Source organism: Panthera uncia, assembly GCF_023721935.1.
Source record: "Panthera uncia isolate 11264 chromosome A1 unlocalized genomic scaffold, Puncia_PCG_1.0 HiC_scaffold_16, whole genome shotgun sequence".
In the NCBI taxonomy this organism is placed as follows: domain Eukaryota; kingdom Metazoa; phylum Chordata; class Mammalia; order Carnivora; family Felidae; genus Panthera; species Panthera uncia.
The window spans coordinates 37017048-37026438 of record NW_026057576.1 but is presented as its reverse complement, the minus strand read 5'-3'; positions in this window follow the sequence as shown (position 1 = coordinate 37026438).

The window sequence follows — 9391 nt, the reverse complement described above, 5'->3', positions numbered from 1 at the left end:
AATAGGTAGAGATCTCTCTTTCTTTGCATTCTTAGAGGAAAAGTCATGTGAGGACAAAGTGGTGGTCTGCAAGCCAAGAAGAGAATTCTCAGCAGAAATTAAATTGGCTGGAAACTTAATCTTTGCCTCCAGAATGGTGAGGAAATAGATTTCTGTTGTTTAAGCCACCCAGACTATAGTATTTTGTTATGGCAGTTTGAGGAGAAAGAGACAGGCAGCAAGAGCGTTAGATTTAGAGATACTTTTTTTAATAAAAAAAAGAAAAAATTAAATAACAATACCAGAATAATAGGGTTTTTAAATAAGGAAAAACAAAATAATAGGCTACAGAATAAATGCATAAGTATTATGTAATACAAAACACAGAAAACTTTAGCCTGATAGAATGCCTTACCATTTCTTTGAAAACTAATGGCATATAGATATCTATTGTGAAAATTAATAGAGGAAAGCTTCAACAAAATGGACTTGGAGGGCTAGAAGGGGAGGCTGGAAGAGGGAGACTTAGGTGGATTACTGGAAGAATTATCAATTAGGAATCCTAACAGAAGAATCCTAAACAGGTAAGAACCCTCAATTTCAGGTCCCAACAGGAAAATTGGGGCACCTGGGTGGCTCAGCTGGTTACGTGTCCAACTCAGGTCATGATCTCATGGCCTGTGAGGTCGAGCCCCACGTAGGGCTCTGTGCTGACAGCTCAGAGCCTGGAGCCTGCTTTGGATTCTGTGTCTCCCTCTCTCTCTGCCCCTTCCCCACTCACACTCTGTCTCTCACTCTCTCAAGAGTAATTAAAAAAAATTACAAAAATTTAATGAAAAGAAAAGAAAAGAAAAGAAATCAACAAGCAACTCAGCTAATGAGAAACTGTCATCATTGTGAACTCTTACTTTCTCTAGTGGATTTTTCTTCAAAACAACACCTCAACTTTCTCCTCCTCCTCCGTAAAATAACATTTCTCTCCTTCTTTCTTGAATTTGCCTATGGTTTTGCCATAGCTTTCATGTCCCAAACTGCAATTCTCTATTATTCCCAAATAAACCCATTTTTGCTGGTAAAGTAACGGTTATATATTTTTAAGGTTAAAACTATTATAAAAGAACGCATTTATATAAAAGTTATAAGACTTTTTTTTTTTAATCACAAAGCTACTATATATTGTGTGGTTGTACAAATATTTCATCAAGATTTTCAGAGAACACTGCCAATGATATTCTTATTTATGTTCACCTCTACAACACACATTAAAATATATTTTTAAACCTTACGAAACTAGAACTGAGCTAAAACATTTTTTTTAATTTATTTTGAGAAAGAGAGCACAAGAGAGCACAAGTGGGGGAGGGACAGAGGGACAGAAAGAGAATCCCAAGCAGGCTCCACACTGTCAGTGCAGAGCCAAATGCGGGGCTTGAACGCACAAACCATGAGAACATGACCTGAGCCAAAATCAAGAGTCAGACACTTAACCGACTGGGCCACACAGGTGTCCCCTAATTTCTAAAAACCTATATAAGTATCTCGGTGGGAGAGGAGTATAATCAATATACAGTAGGGCTGAAACAATGTACCTGCAGGGTTTGGGGTACAAGAGAAGAGTAGTGGATTAAAGTTTGACTAAAAGTGTCCATAAGAAAAGAAAATGTGTCCCAGGTTCATTAGGTCCTTTCATTTGTGAATGAGTAATATGAAAAATACAGATTGCTGGCATTTCCATTGTTGTATGAAAGCCTGCACAAAGCTGTGTGGACTGAGGAAGTACAGCGAACAAAATAAATCCCTTCAATGGAACTGAAAAGTATATCCACTGGCTCAAAGAAAAGATCTGTGATTTCCCGTTATCACAACGGATCCAATTTGCCATTTTGTAATCTAATAGCACCTGAGTGAGCAGGGGCCTAGACTGAGAAAACTACAAAATGAAAGAAAGAAATTCCCACTCAAAACAAGACAAGCTTGTAAAACAAAGTTAAGTACCAAAATGGAACTAATGTTAATATAAAATCATTTCACATAAAATTAAAGCCACCAAAAAAATAATTTTTTGAAGAAAAAAGGCAATTAAAGACAAAAATGCATAATTTCATCAGAGTGTTAGGGCCAACTAAGATTTGTAGAATTGGTTTTTATTCGAGGTGGAAAGAATAGACATTTTAATGTTTATAAAAATCTGGATTGTTACTACCTACAAAACATAACCAGAGAAAATTTTATGAGAAATTCTGAATGAAGAAAAATGACCCCATATGAAAAAAAAACAAAAAACAAAAAACAAGATACAAAAAATAAAACAAAAATACTGTGCAAACATATTAACAAAAATTTTTTTAATTTTTTTTAAGTGTATTTTTTGAGAGGGGGAGTGGAGGGGCAGAGAGAGAGGGAGACACAGAACCTGAAGCAGGCTCCAGGCTCCAAGCTGTCAGCACAGAGCCCGACATGGGGCTTGAACTCATGAACTGTGAGATTATGACCTGAGCTGAAGTTGGACACTTAAGTGACTGAGCTACCCAGGTGCCCCAAATGTATGTTTTTATTTTTTTTTAATGTTTATTTTTGAGAGACAGAGTGTGAGTGGGGGAGGGGCAGAGAGAGAGGGAGACACAGAATCCGAAGCAGGCTCCAGGCTCTGAGCTGTCAGCACAGAGCCCAACGTGGGGCTCGAACCCATGAACCGCGAGATCAGGACCTGAGCTGAAGAACAAAATATTTAACATGTTGACTATTAAATATAATTATAAATCGTTTTCCTTGGGACGGGTACTCACTGAAAGGGGGAAAAGGCAGGATCATTGGAGAGCTAGGAGGAACATACCTTGTTTTGGGTATTAGTTTCATCAATCCATGGTAAATCAAACATGCAAAATATTCTGTCTGCATATTCCGTGTCAGTAAAGTGTTAACACAAATGACCATCTCTTTCTGCCTAAAAAAGAGACTATAAAATCCTTGACAAAAAATAACACTGTGTGTGCTGGGGGGGGTGTGCATGTGCACAATGGCAAGTTCAACCGTGAATCATAATAGGCTAACCTCTATGTCATGTCAGAGGGTAAAAATGCCAAATCAATTTAGATTTTAAAAGGCAATTTTATATAAGTATATATGAAAGTACTTAAGAAACATTTTAGTAACCAATATTAAAACTTAAATAAAGATATCAGTATGTGGAAAAGGAGGGGGCAATGTAGAAATTTTAAGCCAAAGATTTAGGAAAGAAGGAAAAACTAATAGAATTTTTTTAAAACTGTAACTAGAAGAAAATAAGATTTTAGAAATATATCAAACACACAAAAAAAGAGACAACCTCATTCATGAGAAGACAACTGTTATCAGCTATAGGGTGTTTACAAAACACACATATAAAATTAATAAATTATATGTAATTTTCTTTCATGAAATTGTGTGTACATTATCATGCAGAACTATTAGAATATTAACTATATATAGTTAATATTATAATATTGTAACAGTATTTTAATACCATTTGTTTACTATCATGCTAAGCTGGAAAGCAAAAATTATGATTTCTGTCTTCTTTGCAGCTACGGCCCCACATGTGATATAGGTTTTGCCAAATCAGGACAGATACATGAAACTTAATTTTAAAATGAGTTTCATGGAAATCCTTGCAGGGTGCCAAACGTTAGTAATGATACCCAAAATCATGGTAGAAAGGAATTTCTGAGGAATCTAGCAGTTGAGGAGGCATTTTCCTGAATCCATCATTTTTAATTATTCCAAGACAGCCATGTCCTTAAGGAATCATTGTGAAAATGGTTTTGAAAGGTCAGCCTAATTTTTTCTCTTTCCTCTGATGGGGCTTAGGGCAGGCTGCCCTGAAATATGCTAAAGTGGCATATTGATTATTTTGAATTAAAGTTACTTGAGAAGCAGCTGGTTCAAGTGGCACACTCTGACCGTCCTCTCTGTCCCCCTGAAAGCAGGAAATAAATCTCAAGTGACAGGTACCCTCCCTGCAGCAGGAGGTGGAGTCACATCCTTGTATCCTTCTCCCCAGGGATACAGGATACAGCCCTAAGAATCTAGGTAAACAAACTCTGCTTAGTTTCTTCACTAATTAGTACCTAAGCCTAAGTTTTCCTTCTCAGTTCTTCACAAATTTATTGTTTGTCTAAAAGGTATATGGACATCTAACCTCAGTCACTTCTTGGGTCCCATATCGATGAGAGCATACATATGAAATTATTTTTCTCTCCTGTCAATCTGTCTTGTGTCAATTATTAGACCAGCCACAAGAATGAAGAAGGGAAGCGGATACTTCCCCTCTTCTGGTCCCTTCCAAATATATCTGTATCTATATCCTTTAACAAATACTTCTTTGCTTGAAATAAGTATAGTGTAATCTGTCATATGCAACTAATCTCCCAATAATAGACTAGCATACCATAGCAAAAGAAGGCTGGAAAGGACTTGAATGTGGATATTCTCTGTTATGGGATGAATTGTGTTCCACCGAAACTCATATGCTGAAGTCTGAACCGCTACTATCTCAGAAGATGACTATTTGGGGATAATTCCCTCTTAAAAAGACTCTTAAAAGTAAGCCAGCCATTGGGGTGGGCCCTAGTCACTATGACTGGTGCACAAGTAAGAGCAGGAAATGTGGACAAAGACATGTACAGAGTAAAAGCCATGTGAAGACAACAGGGAGAAGAAGCCCATAAAATCAAGAAAAAAATGCTTCAGGAAAAAACCCGGCCGACACCTTGATTTCTGAATCCTAGAACTTGGAGAAAACGTATCTCTGTTATTCAAGCCATCCAGGCTGTGGTATGTGGTTTTGGAAGTCCCAGTCATAGCAAATTAATACACTGTCCAATTCTTCACACAACTTAGTTATTTCTATTTGAAATTCAAGAGACTCCACAAACTATTCAAACTAAAGGGAGTTCCAAAAATTTGCATCATAAACAACAAAAACCATCCTTCTACATGAGAAGAGAACATTAAAAAATGAGCTGGAACAAAATGATTCTATTCCAAAGGGTTAAAAAAAAGTATATATTATTTATGATAAAATCCAGTAATATACTTGGAAAATATTAATGTTTAAAATGTAAACACTTTATGAAAGACATAAAAGAAAAACTGAATTAAGGCCCAGATGAGGCACGTTCACAGGTAGAATTACTGATTATCATAACGATATACAATTTCCCAAAGGATCCAAAAAATTCAATACAATAAAAATAGAATTATCAGAGTATTTTTAATTTTTAAAGACTTTGAGAAAAGCTAAGATAGTTTTAAAAAGGGAAACAATAACTTAAAAAAATTAATCCTAAATAATATTCAAATAATCCAAAAGACAAGCAGAACATGAGGAGCAGTGAAGAAAAATTAACAAGGGATAGGCACAAAACAGTAAATGGTAAAATGTAATATGCCCTAAACAATAATTATAGCATATGATATAAATACTTATCTGTGCTTATATATACACATACATATACAGAATTATTTGCTGTTTAAATGAGATATATTTTAATATAAAGATACAGATTAAAGACAACAAATGAAGAAAGGTGTATCATTCAAATTGTAAGCAATAGAGCTAAAATGGCTACATTGATATCAGATAAAATAGACATCCAGGCAAAAACTATTACGGGAATAAAGAGGAGTATTTTGTAATTACAAAAGGGTCAATTCATCAGTCATAAATATGTACACACCTTCCACGGAACTGGTAACATTCTTAAAAATTTATTCATCAGGTTATAGCTACTCATATTCTCATTTTATCAAATGAGAATAAAAAATAATTTATTTTATTTTAAAATAATAAATTCTTACATAGTAAAATAATGCTGCATTATTAATATAACTGTATTTTCAAAAACAAAAATTTAGAAGTTTGCTTTTTTTTTTAAATTTCTTTATCATCTAATTTAATAAAGACAATCTAGGTTCTTACATCAGCATGTATATTCATCTGTTGCAATTATGTTGTTTAGTTGGTTGTATATGAAAAACATCTGGCTTTATACATATATGATGTTTATATAGAAGAAGTCTTTTAATAACCATCTTAGGTAACGCTATTCTTTTTTGACACTACATCAAGCCACAGCAAGTACTAGTACCTTTTAAATTTCATTGTAATATGAAAACTGAAGCCATATTAGTGACATTTTTAAATTAAAACCCAATGCTTCATCTTGCTTATTAAATGGACCTTTTGAGAGTTCTTGATGGTCTACCTGGACCACACTTTTGAGAACCAATGGACTATACACAAAAAAACAGCAAATATGGGGGCGCCTGGGTGGCTCAGTTGGTTAAGTATCCGACTTCAGCTCAGGTCATGAATTTGGGTCCGTGAGTTCAAGCCCCATGTTGGGCTCTGTGCTGACAGCTCCGAGCCTGTATCCTGCTTTGGATTCTCTCTCTCTCTCTCTCTCTCTCTCTCTTCCCCTCTCTGTCCCTCCCTGCTCGTGCTCTCTCTCAAAAATAAACATTAAACAATTTTTAAAAAAACAAACAGCAAATATGTAGACTGTCTGATGGACATTATCAACCCACCATGATGAAATTAGTATTTGGAATACTATACCCAACAATTGTATAATTCACAATCTTTCCAAATGTACATGATATATTTATTATGGATTAATCAACTTCTTGGTCCAAAAATAACAAATGTAGAATGATTATACAATATTTCTCTAACCACAACAGAATTAAATTAGAAACCAATACCAAGAAGATAGCTAGTAAAATACCAAATATTTGATAAATTCAGAAAATAATTTTCTATATAATCCCTATACATAAGAGTAGTATAGGAGAAAAATTAGGAAAAAATTGAATTAAATGATAATGAAAATAAACATGAAAATGCATGGTGCACAGGTAATTGAAGGCATGAAGGAATATTTTTGGTTATATGGTTATTACTTTAAAAATATAAATTCAATGATGTACATTTCCACCTTAAAAGCCTAAATAAAGGAAAGTGAAGAAAACCCAAAATATGTGGAAGGAAGGAAATAATGAAATAAGATCAGAAATTAACATGTATCATCAAAAGGCAGTCTACTGGCAGAATTCCTTCTTCTGGAGAAGAGGTCAATCCTCTTTCTCTTAAGGCTTCTAACTGATTGGATGGGACCCAGCCACAGTATGAAGGATAATCTTATTTACTCAAAGTCTACTGATTTACATGCTGATCTCTTCTAAAAATTACCAGGATAACAACATCCAGACTAGTGTTTGACCAAATATCTGGGCACTGTGACCTAGGCAGGTTGATACGTAAAATTAACCCTCACAGTGCATTTCTTTGTAAGTTTTACATTTAAAACATTACAAATAATTCTTGAACTTTAGCTAAGACATGAATGTCAAAGTACTGGATGAGATTGGATGAGTACTGGATGAGATTTTAATTTCTGCAATTTACTTGCAATGTATCAGAGAAATCTGGTGAAAGGGTATAAGAACAATGGGGAAAAAAGATTAATAGATGTGATAAAACAAGTACTATGGAAGGTTAGAATTTAGGTTGTAGGTGTATGGATGTCTATTGTAAAGACATTTCATGGTAGAAGAAATAATTTATGCGTTGAGCATATATTTCAGGGTCAAATTAGTGGGTAAAGGACTTAGAGGAAGAAGAATCAACATGGGATCATTTAGTCTTCTCACATTTGAAGCATGACCTTGACAAATGAGAAGAATACGGAAAATCAAAGGGAAAATATTGAGAAATAATTCTTAAGGTAAACACTACTGAGAAAAAAGAATGGATACCCTGCTGGAGTAAATATTTATGTGGGAAAATGGCAACATTAATATTCTTCGTATCTATTCAATAAAACCTATACTGGTTAGCCTTCCAGTTAAAAACCTGAGAGATCTGAGCCCCTTCTCCTCTCCAACATTAACCTCTATGACTTGCATGTATGAATCACTTCATCTATTGATCAAATTAGACTCCAATTGAACTTTTGTAAAGATTTCTCATCTGTAGACCTCTCCTCAACTTACTGAAACATTCTAGAATAGTTTCTTCTCTCCTGCACAGACTTTCCTTATATCAATAATCTGTAACAGCTTAAACTAATCTCATCTGATTTCCCAAGATGCTCAAGTTATTCCTCTTCCTAGTGATTAAACCACTTAATTTGTATTATTTTATAACTTTTGTCATTTTATGTTTTGATTCATTTTTGTTATTTCAATCTCTTATTCAATTACATTATATATATATATATATATATATATATATATATATATATATATATGTTATCTTATTTGCTCAGGAACTGTGCCTTATTTTTCTTCCTTCATAATTCTCACTGTTCAACCTTATCTACTTTATATGGTAAAAGAATATTTAGTGGGTCTGTTAGTTTTACCACAAATATAACAAAATAAAACATTTATTATTTCATGATCAGAAGTTCAGGAACAGCTTAAATGGGACCCTGAGCAGTCAGGGTTTAACAATGCAGCAATTAAGTTGTCTCCTAGGAATGTGATCCTCTCTGAGATCCTCTTCAAAGCTCACGTGAATGTTACCAGAATTTAATTCCTTGCATCTATAGAACTTATCGTGACTTGTTTCTTCAAGGCCAGCAAGTGACAGAAAGTCTCTAATTTCTCTTTCTCTAGTCTCTAGATCCTCTTTTATAGGGCAGATTCAATAGAAAAACTACCTTTTGATTTGCTTAGAGTCAACGGATTAGAGATCTTAATTACATCTGAGAAATTTCTTAACCTTTTACCATATAATGGAGTATCATCACAGGAGTGACACCCTCCTTACCCACTTTGCTACACCCTATGAATAGAAAAATGTTGCAAGTCCTGCCTTCAGTATAGGCTTGTGCAAGAGTGTGGGTCATTAGGGGTATTCTTAGAATTGTGCCAACGTTAGGAACTAAAAAGTAACACTGTTATGTGTATAATGCATTCACAATGTTGACAGACCCACTGCTGCAGTTGCATATATTATATCATTGAACAGATTGGCAAGGAATGGACAACGGGTTTTCCCAAAGCACTCGGTACATATTCCTGTCACAACACTATAAATGTGAGAAAGAACAGGGACTCAGGTCCCCTTAATCCTATTCACACCAAATCTGCATAACTTGATACCTCAAACCCTATGCCCCTTGAGTAGTAGATCTCCCAGGATAGCTAAAACTCTATGCCCTTCAGTTAGCATATCTTGCAGGAATGCAGAAGCAGGATGCTTACTGAAAGGAGGGACTGGACTACAAAGACTGGTGCACACCTAGTCAAACCAGTATATGTCAAGCTGGTCCCAGTGCTGAACTTACACTGACTTTTTTCCTCATTAGAATACAAAAATCACACGAGGTGGAGATTAACACATTAGACATGTGAAACATGAAGA